This window comes from Brachionichthys hirsutus, chromosome 8 (genome assembly GCF_040956055.1).
Source record: "Brachionichthys hirsutus isolate HB-005 chromosome 8, CSIRO-AGI_Bhir_v1, whole genome shotgun sequence".
Taxonomy (NCBI): domain Eukaryota; kingdom Metazoa; phylum Chordata; class Actinopteri; order Lophiiformes; family Brachionichthyidae; genus Brachionichthys; species Brachionichthys hirsutus.
In genome coordinates, this window is record NC_090904.1 from 9,448,339 (window position 1) to 9,463,063 (window position 14,725).

Here is a 14,725-nt window from a genome sequence, read left to right on the forward strand (position 1 = left end):
AATGACCAGGGGGGAGGTGGAGAGGAGGAGGCGTCTGATTATATGAATACAAGACGGGGAGATGATAGAGGAGGAGGGGGGGGGGGTGTGAAATAAAAACATTATGCAGTCATATGAGCTGGAGCGACAGACCCTCAGACTGGCTGCTGGTCGTCGTGGCAATCTGTGAAGACTCTGATGCTTTTAAAAAAAAATCTTTTATTATCAAAAATTTCATATTATTAGACTCTGATGCTGCAGTGTAAGCAGTGTGTTTTTCTACCAGTCGCTGCTTTGTGTCCAACACACAACACACAGCACACAACACACAAAACACACAACACACAGCTACACAACACACAGATACACAACATGCAACACACAGCTACACAAGTAAAGATATGTAATTGGGTCTCTCTGAGTGAAAGTGGTCCAACCACAAACGTTCATAAACGTAACGTTCCGTCCTCCGCCAGCACCTAGCTGGTGATCGGGCCGAGTCCTGGCCGAGTCCTGGCCGAGTCCTGGCCGAGGTCCAGCAGACATCCAGAGGACCGCTTGTTCCGTCTGAATGCTGGCCGTTTGCCAAAGGTTAATTGTAAATGAAGTGACTGTCGTCCATGCGGCTCCGTCTGGTGATCCTTTCATGCCAGAATCATTTGATCCGGACTTTATAGTTTGATCTCAACCAATATTGTGAAATTCTGGACTTTCGGGAACAATTGTAGGCTATTGCCCCCCCCCCCCCCCCCCCCCCCCCTCCTCCTGCTGGTCCAGAATTCCTTTCACTCAATGAGCACCGACGGCCTGAGAAAGTCCAATGTTCCAAATGAATGGCAGAAAGGATGGATGGAGGGAGGAAAGACGAGATGAATGGAAGGAGAGATGAGCAATGAGAGTGGATGAGTGTCCAAGGTCACCCGTCTGCTCCCGCGGTCCTCGCACGCCAATTATCCGCCGGACCTCGTTATCCCAATGCGCTTACTTTAGCCGGAATGTCCGTCCCGCTAATTTGATTGGACAGGCTCGTCTTATGCAGAGCGGGCGGCCAATCGCAGCAGAAGGTCGTGTTTTACACTCCAGTTGAATGACGATCGGGACATTAGAATACACAGATAATCCATACGAGACCACACACACACACACACACACAGACGTGTGATTGGTGCATCGTGTCTCCTCGACTGAAGTTCACCGCCGTCACGCTGAAGGTCGGCGCTTTGGACGGGGGACAAAAGCTGCTCGGGACAGACGCTGTAAAATGTTTAGTGTCCATGTTTCACAGCGAGACGACAGAACTCTGCAGCACGCCACCCAACCGCTAATGAACACGCAAGGTCACCTGCTCCAGCTTAACACGCGTGCTATTGTTCATGTGCGCAATGGGGCGTGTGTGTGTGAGTGTGTGTGTGTGAGAGAGAGACATTGTGTGTGTCACCTGGTGGTCCGTGTGCAGCGTTACATGTTCGAACCCTTAGAACGGTCAGTGTGACGCTGATGTAATTTCCTTGAGGGTGGGGGGGCGGGGGGGGGTCACACTCTCTGATCCGTTTGACGCTTCCGTGAACATGTTTGTGATTAAACCACACACACGCACACACACACACACACACATGCGTATGTGGTTCAGAGCTGGAGACGCCGAGTCAGGACACGTGTTTTTTCTAGCATGTATAGTAAATATTTAAATGTAATTACATTTTTTTTTTTACAAATGTAATTTTCAGGAGCATTTATGTTGTTAACTTATACTATTCAGTCGTGTGTGTGTGTGTGTGTGTGTGTGTGTTTCCTTGCTGCTTGACTGAACATGAGATGCCCTAAAACAGCACAGGCCCAGGGGTCTCCTACACACAGCACTGACACATGTAGGTCACACACACACACACACACACACACGCACACAGCACTGACGCATTTAGGTCACACACAGACACACACACACTGGTTCTGTCTCCAGGTGTGTGTGTGTGTTTCCTGCCCACAGCTGCTGTTAGTGAACTGGTGTTAGAATAAGGTTTAAAAGAGACTGACCCCCCAACGGACACAGGTCAGACGACTCCAGAACCGCTGGAGGGAGGAGGATCCAGAACCGCTGGAGGGAGGAGGATCCAGTGGGGTGTTCATCGTCTGCTTTTGGATCGTAGCCTGGAGGCATCTTTTGTTTCTAGAGGATTAATGTTCCTCTAATAATATTTTACAGCACAAAATTAAAAATGTAATGTTTCCATTGAAAAGAAGAAGAAAGTCTCCTTTTTTTAATTATTTTTACACGCGACGTATAGTTTTAAACACAAAGTAAAGGAGATGGTCGGGTGAAGGGCAAGCCACGTAGCAGCGCCCAGGGAGCAATGTCTGCGGGCCGATGCCTTGCTCAAGGGCAACTCGGCAGCTCAGGAGGCAAACCGGCACCTCTCCACCCACCAGTCCACACGCCACGCTTTCTGGTCCATGCTGGCCTCGAACCGGACACTCTCTGCTTCCCAAGACAATTCCTTATGGACTGAGCTGCCGCCGCCCCATGTATAACAATAATCTAATATAAATATATAATATAATAATAATATGATAATAATAATAATATGATATATAATAACTTATCTCTTCAAGCGTCAGGAGGAGAATTGAACTAAACCGGTTGAATTTTAAATGTCTTTGTGTGTCTGTCGGCTGCTGCTTGTTAACTGTTAATTAGGTCTTAATGTGTGTGTGTGTGTGTGTGTCTGTGTGTGTGTGTGTGTGAGAGAGTCTCCAGTCTAATCGGTTAAGGGATGTACAAACTGTTCTGGCACACGTGTTCTCTTCCCCAGAATAACAAGCATTGCTGCAGGTGTTTCCCAGAAGTGGGGGGAGGTGTGTGTGTGTGTGTGTGTGTGCACGTGTGCGTGTGCGTGTGTAGGTGTGTGTGCGCGTGTGCGTGTGCGTGTGTGTGTGTAGGTGTGTGTGTGTGTGATCCCATTCTTTTCACCAAGCACTGATGTCTTCATAAAGAGCCTCACTCACAGCGCCCAGAGAAGAGCTTGTACAGTTTACCAATCATGTACAGTCTGATCTGCATTAGAGGGTGTGTGTGTGTGTGTGTGTGTGTGTGTGTGTGTGTCATCTGTTACACACACACACACACACACACACCTTGGATGAGCTGAAGCTGGGAACGTCTCCGTGTTTCATCCGTGTCCGGGAGGAACGTTTGGCTTGTTTTCTCTCCGTGTTAAAGCTAAGATGCTCGAAGGAGGAACGACTTCCTGCTTCCTGCTTCCTGCTTCCTTTCAGGTTGGCATTAACGAAGACGAGGCTGTCCTGAGATAAAGAGTAGCTAGAAGCTGCTGCTCTTTTTGTCTTCATGTGATGAAACGTTCCGGTGACCTGTAGTGTCATGCGTGTGTGTGTGTGTGTGTGTGTGTGTGTGCGTGTTATTGATTGGTGCAGATGTTCACATGGCCTCCGTGCCACAGATGGCCGGTCAGCTCTTCTTCTTCTGTCATCTTGGCGCGTCATTAGACATGCAGGGCTCGTGCATGTTAGCATGACACTCCTGCTGACCAGCTGTCACCAGACGCTGCACGTGTGTGCGTGTGTGTGTGTGTGTGTGTGTGTGTGTGTGTTAGCAAAGTGGGGACATTCATGCTTTCACCCATCAGCAGTGATATTAGTGTCTGTCTGCCCTACAATGTGTTTAATCCGCGCGTGTGTGGCGGGGGTGGGGGGGTTACGGAGGCTTGTGGGGCTAAATGAATGAATGACCCGTGCCTCCGTTTGGCCCTCGCGGTCCTGCCAGCTCATTAACGGTAGAAAACGGCCTCACCTCCTGTTTCTGGAGACAAAGACGCTGAGACTCAAGTTGTTGTGTGTTTAGAGGAGGAGGGGGGGGGACCCGGAGGGGGGGTCAGTCAGCCTCCTGTCCATGACACGCACACACACACACACACTCCTGCCCCGTGTCTCCTCTCGTCTAACCTGCTGTCCTTCTGGAGGTCCGTTTGCTCCGGTTAGCCGAACTCGTAGCCGCGGGCCTGACCTCCTTATGCTAACTAATCCACAGAGGAAACGTTGGCTAGCAGCACAAAGGTCCTCGCCGGCGTGTTTAAGAGGACGCGTAGGAGGACAGAAATATTCCGATTCAGCGCCTTTAATGCTTCTGTATTGAGGTCAATGCACAAATAATGAACTCACGAATAGAAATCCTGCAAAGCAAGGAATTAATTAAACGTAAAAATGTATCTAGAAATGAAAGAGGCAGCAGAAACGGAATGTTGAAGCCAGCAGGTACGACGCCCGCTCTGTTCATTAGCATCCGTTAGCCGCTGCTGATGAGGAAGTGTGTTCCAGTGACTGAATTATAAATGTGTTAAACTCAGAAATGCGTTTAAAACCTGGTAGTAATTGTTTCAATGTTCACGGCTCCATTCATAAAGATTTAGAGTGAAAGGAACGACGTTTCAGCGCCGAGGAACTCCCTTTAAACCTGACTGGTGGCTGTTGTGTAAGGGTGGATATTCGGCATCACTGTAGCCATGGTAACGGTTGCTCAATTACCGGTGTGCTCCTTGTGTTCCTCCAGAGAGCCGGCCTCTTCGTCTTCCTCGTCGTCTCCGGTCCGGAATCGCAACACAAATCAGATTTCGTCGGCCTTAAACGATTAAAAGTAAATCAAAGACGGGATTCTCTGGTGAGGACATTATGGGATGGTCTGCAGAACACACATGCTCGTCCACACATCCAGCAGAGACGCCACGTGTCCTCTGCTCCAGAGCGCCCATTGACCAAAGGCTTTTGGCTGCTTGGAGGTCAAATGGGGGTCAGAAGTACCTCAGGTTAAAGGTCGCTAAAAAGCACTGAAGGTGAGAACGTTTCGGACCGCTTCTTCATCACCCGTGAAAACCGCCTTTCCAGAACAGAACCTTCTGTATTTCTTCACCACTTTCCAGAAGCTCTCAGGTGGTCGCGGGGGGGCGGCGCCTGCCGTCCATCTGGGCTCCGCCCACCGTCCTTGTTTTTGTCTGTGCGTTGCGTCTTGGCGACACGCGTTTGAGGTTCTCCTATTGTTGTCCGGCCATGTTTTAATGACATGCTAGGCTCATTTGCATAGCTAGCGGTGCGGGTGAGGGGGGGGTTATTGATTGTTTGGGGGGGCTGGAGACAGAAGGGCGGAGAAATTGAGGACAGCGGTCAGGAGGTCAAGCCTACAAACACACACACCGGCGCAAAGGACACATATACATAAAACTGATCTAATCTGTCTTTGTGTGTCTCTACCGGCCTATTAACCTTTTGGGGGGGGGGAGACCCCCCCGTACTGACCCGCTTCATTACTCTCTTGATTTTTGTTTTGAGTCAGATTCACATATTAGAACATCTCACACACACACACGAGAAACCCGACGGCCTGCGGCGGCGGCGGCGGGGGGGGGTTCTGGACAGCTCTGCATGTTTTTGCATGTTGGTGTGTGCGCTCACAGTTCGTGCATGATCGGCCCTGACTTCTCCGTGACCCGTGTGTGTGCGTGTGTTTTGCGTGGGAGTGTGTTCAGGCGTGGCCGATCTGCTGGAGCTCTTACATTTTACATGAAGCTGGAGGAAACGTGTCTCCAGATCAGGCCGACCATCGGAGCTTTGCGTGTCCATCTGAGACGTGCCGTTGTGCGTCAGCTGCACAGCCTTCATCCATCCCTTCATCCAACCGTCCATCCACTCGCGACCGGTCGCACGAGCATTTTTCTTTTCTCTATCAGGGGAAATGTTAAACCCCATCCTTTCGTTCGGCTTACATCCAGCCACATCTGGGTTTCCCCCCCCCGGGACGTCCTTCCACTGGATTTTATACAAACCTGTCCGGCCGATTTTGCTTAATTCTGCAAACAAACAAACAAATACTGTAAACGTGGTGGTGAAATGAATGTTTGAGCCTTTATTCTTAGAGAGGATTAATTCTCTATAACTGATCGATCAGTGGGCCGATCGATCAGAGGGAAACCTCTCGGCCGCCTCGCTATGATGTCGTAACTGTCATACAGCGGCTGTCCCTGTGTGGGACGGCTCGCTGCTGACAGCAGCGTGTCTGAGGCTCATTAATAAGTCATGAGGTGGGAGGGGTGAATGAGAGGGGGGCGGTGACAGATGGAGAATCAGCGAGGGAGAGAGAGAGGGAGAGAGAGAGTGCAGACTGAGACGCAGCGAGGACAGAGAGAGAGGAAGACCGATGAATGAATGGAAGACATGGATAGACGCTAGCCCTGTCCTCCGTGTCCACACGTCTGTGTGTGTGTGTGTGTGTGTGTGTGTGTGTGCTGGATCTGACTGGCAGGACGCTCAGCCTGTGTGTCTCCTCTGCCTGGACGCTGAGGGATCGATGGGGTCGGGGACGCCGGCGCTGCACTGACAGGTACTCCTGCTCCAGCTCAACGGCGAGCTGAGACGTCTCCGTCACAGACGGCTCTTTGTTGAGCTCTAATTGGTCCTGCTGAATGCTCTGCACTGTGCTCGGATCCCGGGCGCCTTTGTCTCCGGTTTTTGTCCACGTTGTCATTTCATCTCTTCACCGACTCGAGTCCCGGGCTCCGAGCGAATGCCTGACCTGGACGTCGCGTCGCGTTCCAGCGCTGAAGGACGTCGCCTCTCGGTGTCTCGGGGGGGTCGTTGGTCGTACGGTTGCCACGGCAACGATGATGTTTGCTGTTAAGATGAGACGTGATGCAGGATCAGCTGTCTGCACGGAGAGGTTGATCACACACTGATTGATCTATCTGCTGCCATTGATTGGAAAAGTGTGGATCAGGTCTGCTGTGCTTGTTTCTGATTGGCCGGCGTTACTGTGAAAGCTTCCTGTCTGATGTACGCGGGTCAGATGTCTGGCGAACCCAGCGGAACCGGTTTGTTGGTTCTGCTGGGAGCTCTCCCAGGGGGGGGGATTTTGATTTCTCTCTATCACTGCATCGTATAAGAACTAGATGAATCTAGAAATCTATAGTAGAAAAAGAATAACACCATCATCATTTTATCAGAACGAGAGAATCAATCAGGGAGCGCAGACCTCCACCAAGCAGCTCGTTCCCCTCCTAACTGGATCTACACCGTCCACATGGTGATCTGGATCAGCACCAAAAGGTTCTAGATTGTTCTTGGTATCTTTATACACCAACCATGAAAAGAGAAAGTGAATCAGAGTTGATGTACATTTTTAAGAGAATCCATAAATGGGTTTCAATGTTAAAATTTAATATTTTTTACTGACTTCATTCTGGATCAGATCAAAAAATTTTTACGAATTTGTCAAAATTTGATCGGATTTAAGTTAGACCAAGACTCGTCTTCAGATTGTTTTTCCTGATTGGCAACAGCTAACCAAAGATGCTACTTGGCTAAATTAGCCGTGTATCTTGTGAGCTAGCTCGTATTGATCCACCTGACAGCCTGTTTGCTCCTGATTGGTGGCCAGCTTGGCCTTAAGCGCCTTCACGTTGATGAGGTTCAGCGGTTGGATGGTGCAGTGATGGATGAACTGACGCTGCTCTTCTACATCCATCGGTTTACAGTTAGCCTCACCCTCAGGTGGGAGGTCAGGAGCAGAGGATGACCTCTGACCTGATCGATTGTGATCATTTTGTCATGTCAGTACATGCTAAGTACACAGCTAAAGTACACGACGCCTCATCTGGTGTAGTTTCTGGGTTCCGACGGGCCTTTAGGTGGCGTTTTCATCCTCCAGGTGTTAAGCGGTGTGAGCGGGTCAGTGTTTGTGGAAGGGGGGGGGGGGGGGGGCAGGAGGAGCAGTATCAACACGTTGTTCAGGAGCACCCAGAAATGCACCCAGAAAACAGGAAGCGAGGGAGAGGGAGACCTTAATGGATGACGGCCTTTCATATCTGGTGGAGGGTCTCACACTGTCCTCCCATCCCCCCCCCCTCTCTCTCTCTCTCCCTCTTTCCCTCTTTCCTCCCCCTCTCTCCATAGCCACAGAGAAAAGACCAGAACAAATTGTCAAATTGATCCACTGGCTCTTTTCTCTCCGCCTATCCTGAAGCAGATCCGGTCGCCATCACCCTTAGTCCATACCAATGTGAAACTGATTCCAGATCAGGGTCCTGATCCAGATCCGGGAGGCGGTCTTGATGTGGGTGTGTGCTGGGTCGGTGTACTGGAATATGGAGAGTATGTTCAGACCAGCCGGAAGCAGAGAGGCGAAATAAAGACCGATTCATGGCTGCTGATCAGGGAGGCTCGTGCTCGCCGCTTCTTCCTCTCAGCGACTCTTGTGATTGGCTTCAGGGACGCTGCTGCACTCAGTCGTGAAACGGTGGCGTTCATTTGTGAGTGTCCTCGGTCTGGTCGCCTCGCTTCGTGCGAGAGCATCGCTTCACCTTCCCTTGCCCTTCGTGGCAGATTTTTCATTCGTTGTGTTTCTTACAAACGAGAACCTCGACACTCACTGTCGGCCCGTTTCGGGTTACAGCGGGGTGATGAGGTCACTGTTCGGCCTCTGAGCCGGCGGTATTGGGATGAGACGGCGATGACATGTAACGGATTAAAAAACACCCAGCAGCTAGCAGCTAACGGCTAGCACCCAGCAGCTAGCGCAGAGCTAGTTGTTAAACTGCGTAATTGAGTCATTTCTTTGTGTTTATAGAATGTGTGTCTGTGTCTGTGTGTGTGTGTGTGTGTGTGCGTGCCTGATGGACACATCTGAAGTGTTAATTAGATTTGTCAGCAGCTACTCAGGACTCTGCCACATGCACACAGATTTACAGACTCAGCACCCCCCCAAACACACACACACACACACTAAAGTGCAAATACCCCCCCCCCCCCCCCCCCTATTTGAAATGCAAGTAAAATAATCAGTAGAATGTGTTTAATGTCTGGGGCTTTTAAACACAGAGGGGATGGACAGTGTGATGTCATCACTCATAATTGTGCGGGGGGGGGGGGGGGGGCTGAAGCAGGATGAGCAGCCATAATGGACTTAGTCATTTTACTGACCGGCAGCAAGAGAAGGGGAACGGCACCGGAAGTCTGGTAGGGGTGTAATTATGATACAGGAAAGGGTGGGTGTGTGTGTGTGTGTGTGTGTGTGTGTGTGTGTGTGTGTGACAGCAGAACAGATCAGCCAAAAGCAAAATGACTTGAATTACCACGGTAACCTTAAGGCAGATGGGCCCATGCTGGTTGCCAAGCACGCACACGCACACGCACACGCACACGCACACGCACACGCACACGCACACGCACACGCACACGCACACACACGCTAACAGTCAGAAACACTGCAGCGTCCATCCAACAGTCCCACCCTCATGCTCAGATGTCTGCTGGGGGGGCTGCGACCGTTCCCTGGAGTTTAAACGCTGCTCACCCAGAAAACATCTGGCATGTTAATTAGAATCGGACAAACACGTCTAAACGTCAACTCTGGACACAAATACATGTAATCCTAATCTACACAACAAGAATACACAACCACACATTTAAACAGCGATAACACTTCTCCGCCCCCCCTCCCCCCCCACACACACACTCATAGAACTATCATCACTTTAATAACCCACTGGTGCTGAAGCTGGAAGGAGGGTTCTGGGTTCTCACATTCAGACAGGAGGCTGCTGAGGGCAGTGATCACCGGGCGATTACACCACGTCCCCTGAGGGACGGACGGACGGATGGACGGACAGATCGCTGTGCCGAGGAAAGCTGAGTTAGGTCCATGTTTGTTCTTGTCCTCCTTCCAGGCTACGTCTCCGTCCTCCTCTGGACTCGTATACAGAGGGGAAGACAGCCGATGAAATATCTTCCTCCTGTCAGGTCCAGGTGGACGAACGCACACGCACGCACACACACAAGGCTTTGATAATGGTAAAAGCACCTCCGGCCTCACACTCCTGCTGGGATCCCTACTCGCCTCCTCCTTATCTTCATCCCTCCTTACCCCTATTGCACCCCTCCTCTTTCTCAGCTCTACCTCCATCCCTCTTGTGGGTCTGTTGCTAAGGAGACCTGGTGACCGGGCAGTTTTCTTATTGGATGAGGAGGAACCGCGGGGGAAGAGAGGAGCAGGAGGGATGGAGGAAAGGAGGAGTTGAAGGGATTGGTTTCGGGGGGGGGGGTTGCCTGAGGGACTGATGGTTGGAGGAGGAGCAGAAAGTGAGATCCAGATGTGCTTAATGAGGTGGAGAACTGGAACGGGGATAAAGACGGGCTGGAGAGAACAAAGAATGTATGGAGGGAATCTAGAAATGATGACGGATTGAAAATGGAGCGATGAGGACGAGTCTAACACGAGGGTGACGGAGAGGAGGACAAAAGAGCGACAGATGAGATACAGGATGGGGAGGATGGCCTGACTCCCCCTTTCATTTAGATAGATAGATAGATAGGCTGTATCGGTCTTTATGTGTAAATGTTAACATAACATAGTCCTAAAATACTACTCACCTAGAATACTACTCACTTAGAATACTACTCACCTAGAAAACTACTCACCTAGAAAACTACTCACCTAGAATAGTACTCGCCTAGAAAACCACTCATGTAGAATAGTACTCGCCTAGAAAACCACTCACCTAGAATACTACTCACCTAGAATACTACTCACCTAGAAAACTACTCACCTAGAAAACTACTCACCTAGAATAGTACTCGCCTAGAAAACCACTCATGTAGAATAGTACTCGCCTAGAAAACCACTCACCTAGAATACTACTCACCTAGAAAACTACTCACCTAGAAAACTACTCACCACGAATGATGTCATTTCCATGGATGCAGGACCAGATGTGTGTGTGTGTGTGTGTGTGTAATCACATCTTTATTATCTCCTGCCCCCCCCCCTCCCCCCCCCCCACACACACACACCGTGACCTTCCTCTGTGTGTGTGCACTGCTTATTAACGTCGCCTGAGTGTGTGAGATTTACAGTAATGGACTCCCGGGTTCAAAGTTCAGAACCACACGATGAAAGGGAGGCTGGGGGGGGGGGGGGGGGGCAGGAGATAATAAAGATGTGATTACACACACACACACACACACATCTGGTCCTGCATCCAGGGCGCCAGGTGTGTCAAACAGGAAGAGGAAGATGTGTCGATAGCTGACGGGAGTTCAGGGCCTTAAAATGAAACGGTTTTTAGTGCACGTTTAGCAGAACTGGGTTGTAGACAGCTTGTGTTGGATAGTCCTTAGAGGCTTGTGTGTGTGTGTGTGTGTGAGTGTGTGTGTAGGTGTGTGTGTGTGTGTGTTCAGCAGCAACACAAAAAGACGGACAAATAAGAAGAGGGAAAGAGCATCCTGTGATCCCGAGGGCAGCGGCTGGTGTTCAGACACACACTCTGAAAGCACAGACACACTGCTGCAGACAGGCCTGAGGCGTGTGTGTGTGTGTGTGTGTGTGTGTCTGCTCACAAAGACTAATGAGCAGTCTGAACATCTGACTGGAGTCTCCTCAGACTTCTTTATTTTCAAACTGCTCTTTGTCTGTTGCTGGTTTGCTTGCATACCTTCCTCATCCTCTTCTCAAGTTGTGTGTTTGTGCGGACCTTCTTCATCCTCTTCTCACGTTGTGTGTTTGTGCGGACCTTCCTCATCCTCTTCTTATGTTGTGTGTTTGTTCTCTTTGTGTCAACAGAGTGGGAGGACGGACAGACGATAAGTGATCACATCAGTTGAACGTAAGTGTTCCTGCTAAAACCCTGAATCCTGCACAAGGAGGGCGGTTGTGTGTGTGTGTGTGTGTGTGTGTGTGTGTGTGTGTGTGTGTGTGTGCGTGTGTGTGTGTAAGTGTGTGACGATGACATTATCACTCTCACACATCAAGGTTTCCTGTTTTTCTCGTGTGTTAATTTAAATGGGTGTGACGACCTGAGGTTGCCACGTTGTGTTTTTTTACAGTATTCTTTGTGCAGGGCTTTTAGAGGCCATGGGGGGGGCGCCAACCTGCTGAGGGTAATTGTGTGTGATGGTGGGGCTATTTTTGTAGAGCTGGTGCTGATGGGTTGGATGCATTTGTATATGGAGGTCATAGAAGTGGTTGAGGGGGAAGTCGACGTGTTTATTGCCTCCGGCTTTAAAAGAGGTTCAGAAAAAGTCTTTTGTGATTTTTCTCTTTGCTTTCTGGAATTGTTTTTTCTTTTCTTTTTTATCTTAAAAAAGTAAATGGAACAACAATATTTCAGCTTCCATGCAGATAATTTCTTCAAATCCTCTAGGAATAATCTTTTGACAAATCTACTCACTAATTCTCATTTTTTCGAGTCAAGATTTTCCACGAGTGTGTCTGTGACTAAAAATGGAATTGAAACAAAAATGATTTTGCAACTTTTGTGATATTTGATCTTTATTGAGCTAAAATGTCATTGAAACTGTGACCATCATTTTCGTTGGTTATTTCACCGAAATAAATGCACAACAATCAATCCGTCGAGGGTTCGGTGCAGACCTGCTGACCAGTTTAGGAACGTTTCTTTGGAACTCCAAAGCTAAAACCGTAAAATTTAAATCATCACCTCCAAGAAGTAAGACGTTCAGGGAGCGTTGGGTGCCAAGTCTTAGTTGGAGGATGTCTGTGAATCTTCTTGGTCTCGGTCTCGGTCTCGGTCTTTGTTTGGGTCTCAGTCTTGGTCTCGGTCTTCCCGGAGTGATGCAGGGATCCACGAGGAGCCGGGGTGGATGTCAGCTTGTTTCAGCACATTCAATGTAAAAAGCAGGACTTGAATTGAATTGTGAATTTATTGCTAATAAATTAATAAAAATCCATCTGGAATGTTTTTCCTGAAGCATCCAAAACACAAACATTCAGGAACCTGCAGACCTGTTTCCTGTTCACACACTCAAACACACTCCGAATCCAGTCCTGTCACCTTCCAGCTTTGTTCCCAGAGGATCCCCATTAGCTCTAATGGAATCTCCCAGTGCTGGGAACAATGGGAATGGGAGTGTTGGCGTGCGCTGGGATGGGCATGAGCTTCCATGTCTCTCAATACGGACAAAGAGGAAGCGCGGGAATGAACAAATGGTTTCTAACATCTTAGACTCTGGCCTGGTTTAAAGCGTACGTTTGGACTCATGGAACCTGAAACTGCATGTGGGTCTTGGTGAACAGGATCAGTAAAGAGAACTTTGTCCTCTGCTGGTTCCCATCGGCAGGCCGTCCTCCGGGGAGGCCTGTGTCACCGCTGATGGATTTGCTGGTTGGGTCTAGGCGGTTGAGTTCCGCCTGTCTTTGCAGGATGGTTGTGGGTTGTTGCGTTCTGTTTCAGCTCGGATGTTTAAGTGGGTTTGGGTTTGTAGAAGTAGGTTATTTCACTGTGACCGTGCTTCTGGCTGCTGGAAGGTCACTAAGCCGCTCGCTGAAACGCGATGATGCTAACTGTCAAGCGGCCTGTCCTCGCCGTGTGTCTGTGTGATGACGCTGTGCACCGCAGGTTAAACTGCGGTAACCCTGACCTGGTTGTGTTTTAGTTGTTTAGATCATCCAAACGGCCACCATGGTGCGGGACCGGCGGGTCCAAGACCGTCCTAGAAACCCGTTAACCGGCACGCTGACCCGTCTTTCCTCCTGACCAGCATCCTGCGTTGGGATCAGCCTGCATTAAGGCTGCTGTTTTCCACTGCGGTGTGGTAGCATGTAGCGTGTAGCATGTAGCATGTAGCGTTCACTGACCCTCTTTCTTCTGACTGCTCAACCTCAGCAATGACCTACTTCAGAATGTCTTTCTTTCGCTCCTCTTTCTTTCTCCATGTCGTTTCTGCTGTGAATAAATCTGCAACTCAAAGCAGATTCCTGTCTTCATGCTCGTATTGGACTCTGTCTCCTAATCCCTTCCTATTGGACGTAGTGAGGGAGGACATGAGAGGGAGGGGCTGGTGTTGGGGAGGACGATGGGTTGCTGTGGCGACCCCTCAGGGGACAAGAAGAAAGTCCAGTAGTAGTAGAAACCTAATAAACGATGATGCTGCTTCTACTCTCTGCTTTTGTGTGTGTGTGTGCATGTGTGCCAAGTGTAATGAGTGTGTGATCATCCATATGTGACCATATGCACGGTGTGTGTGTGTGTGTGTGTGTGTGTGTGTGTGTGTGTGTGATTGACACCTCATGCCAGCCAATATAGGGCATTAACTCCCCGGAGCCAGATTAGGTATTTACTTGAATAGAAAAGTGCTGGAGTGACATACCACCAGATGGTTTATGGATAGTGTGTGTGTGCCTGTGTGTGTGCATGTGTGTGTGTATGTGTGTGTGTGCGTGTGTGCGTGCCTCTTCTCCTCAGGCCCACAAGCTGCTGTTCGTCCACGTCTGAACACCGAACATTTTTGTGGGATCAGTATTCCATTCCTGGGTGGGCGTGGCGTCACACCTCACCTGCGCTCATTAAACATGTGATATTATAAATATGTCACTTTATCTGTTCACGTTTTCACTATTTATTACATTCTTTTTCACACCGGTTAACAGTTCCAGTAACACACGCTTGAAGGGCGGGGTCACTCTTTACCTGAGTGTGTCGATCCAGGTGTGTTTACTGTTTAATGATCCTGCGACAGCCCGCCCCCCCCCCCCCCCCGGCATCTCAACAGTCTTGAAATGTCAGCCCCTCCCCCACCGTCCCACCTGATAATATCTGAATTGATCCTGAGGGTCTGATCCTGGTGGGGGACATCAGCATGGAGGCCAGGGATTAACGCTGGGCAGGTGGTCCTGCTGTGGTTGGAGGCAGACGTGTTGGGGGGGGGGGGGGTAAATTAGAAATCATCTTCCTGT

General features: G+C 49.7%; 1 protein-coding gene across 1 annotated transcript in view; it reads left to right on the plus strand.

The window, feature by feature from the left end:
* Positions 1-6,169: 6,169 nt before the first annotated feature.
* Positions 6,170-14,725, plus strand: part of nfasca (neurofascin homolog (chicken) a) — a 32,448-nt gene continuing 23,892 nt past the window's right edge. Inside the window, exons 1-2 of the mRNA XM_068742482.1 lie at positions 6,170-6,361; positions 11,594-11,636. The gene's annotated coding sequence lies outside the window, so the exon portion shown is untranslated. The remainder of the gene's footprint in view (positions 6,362-11,593; positions 11,637-14,725) is intronic.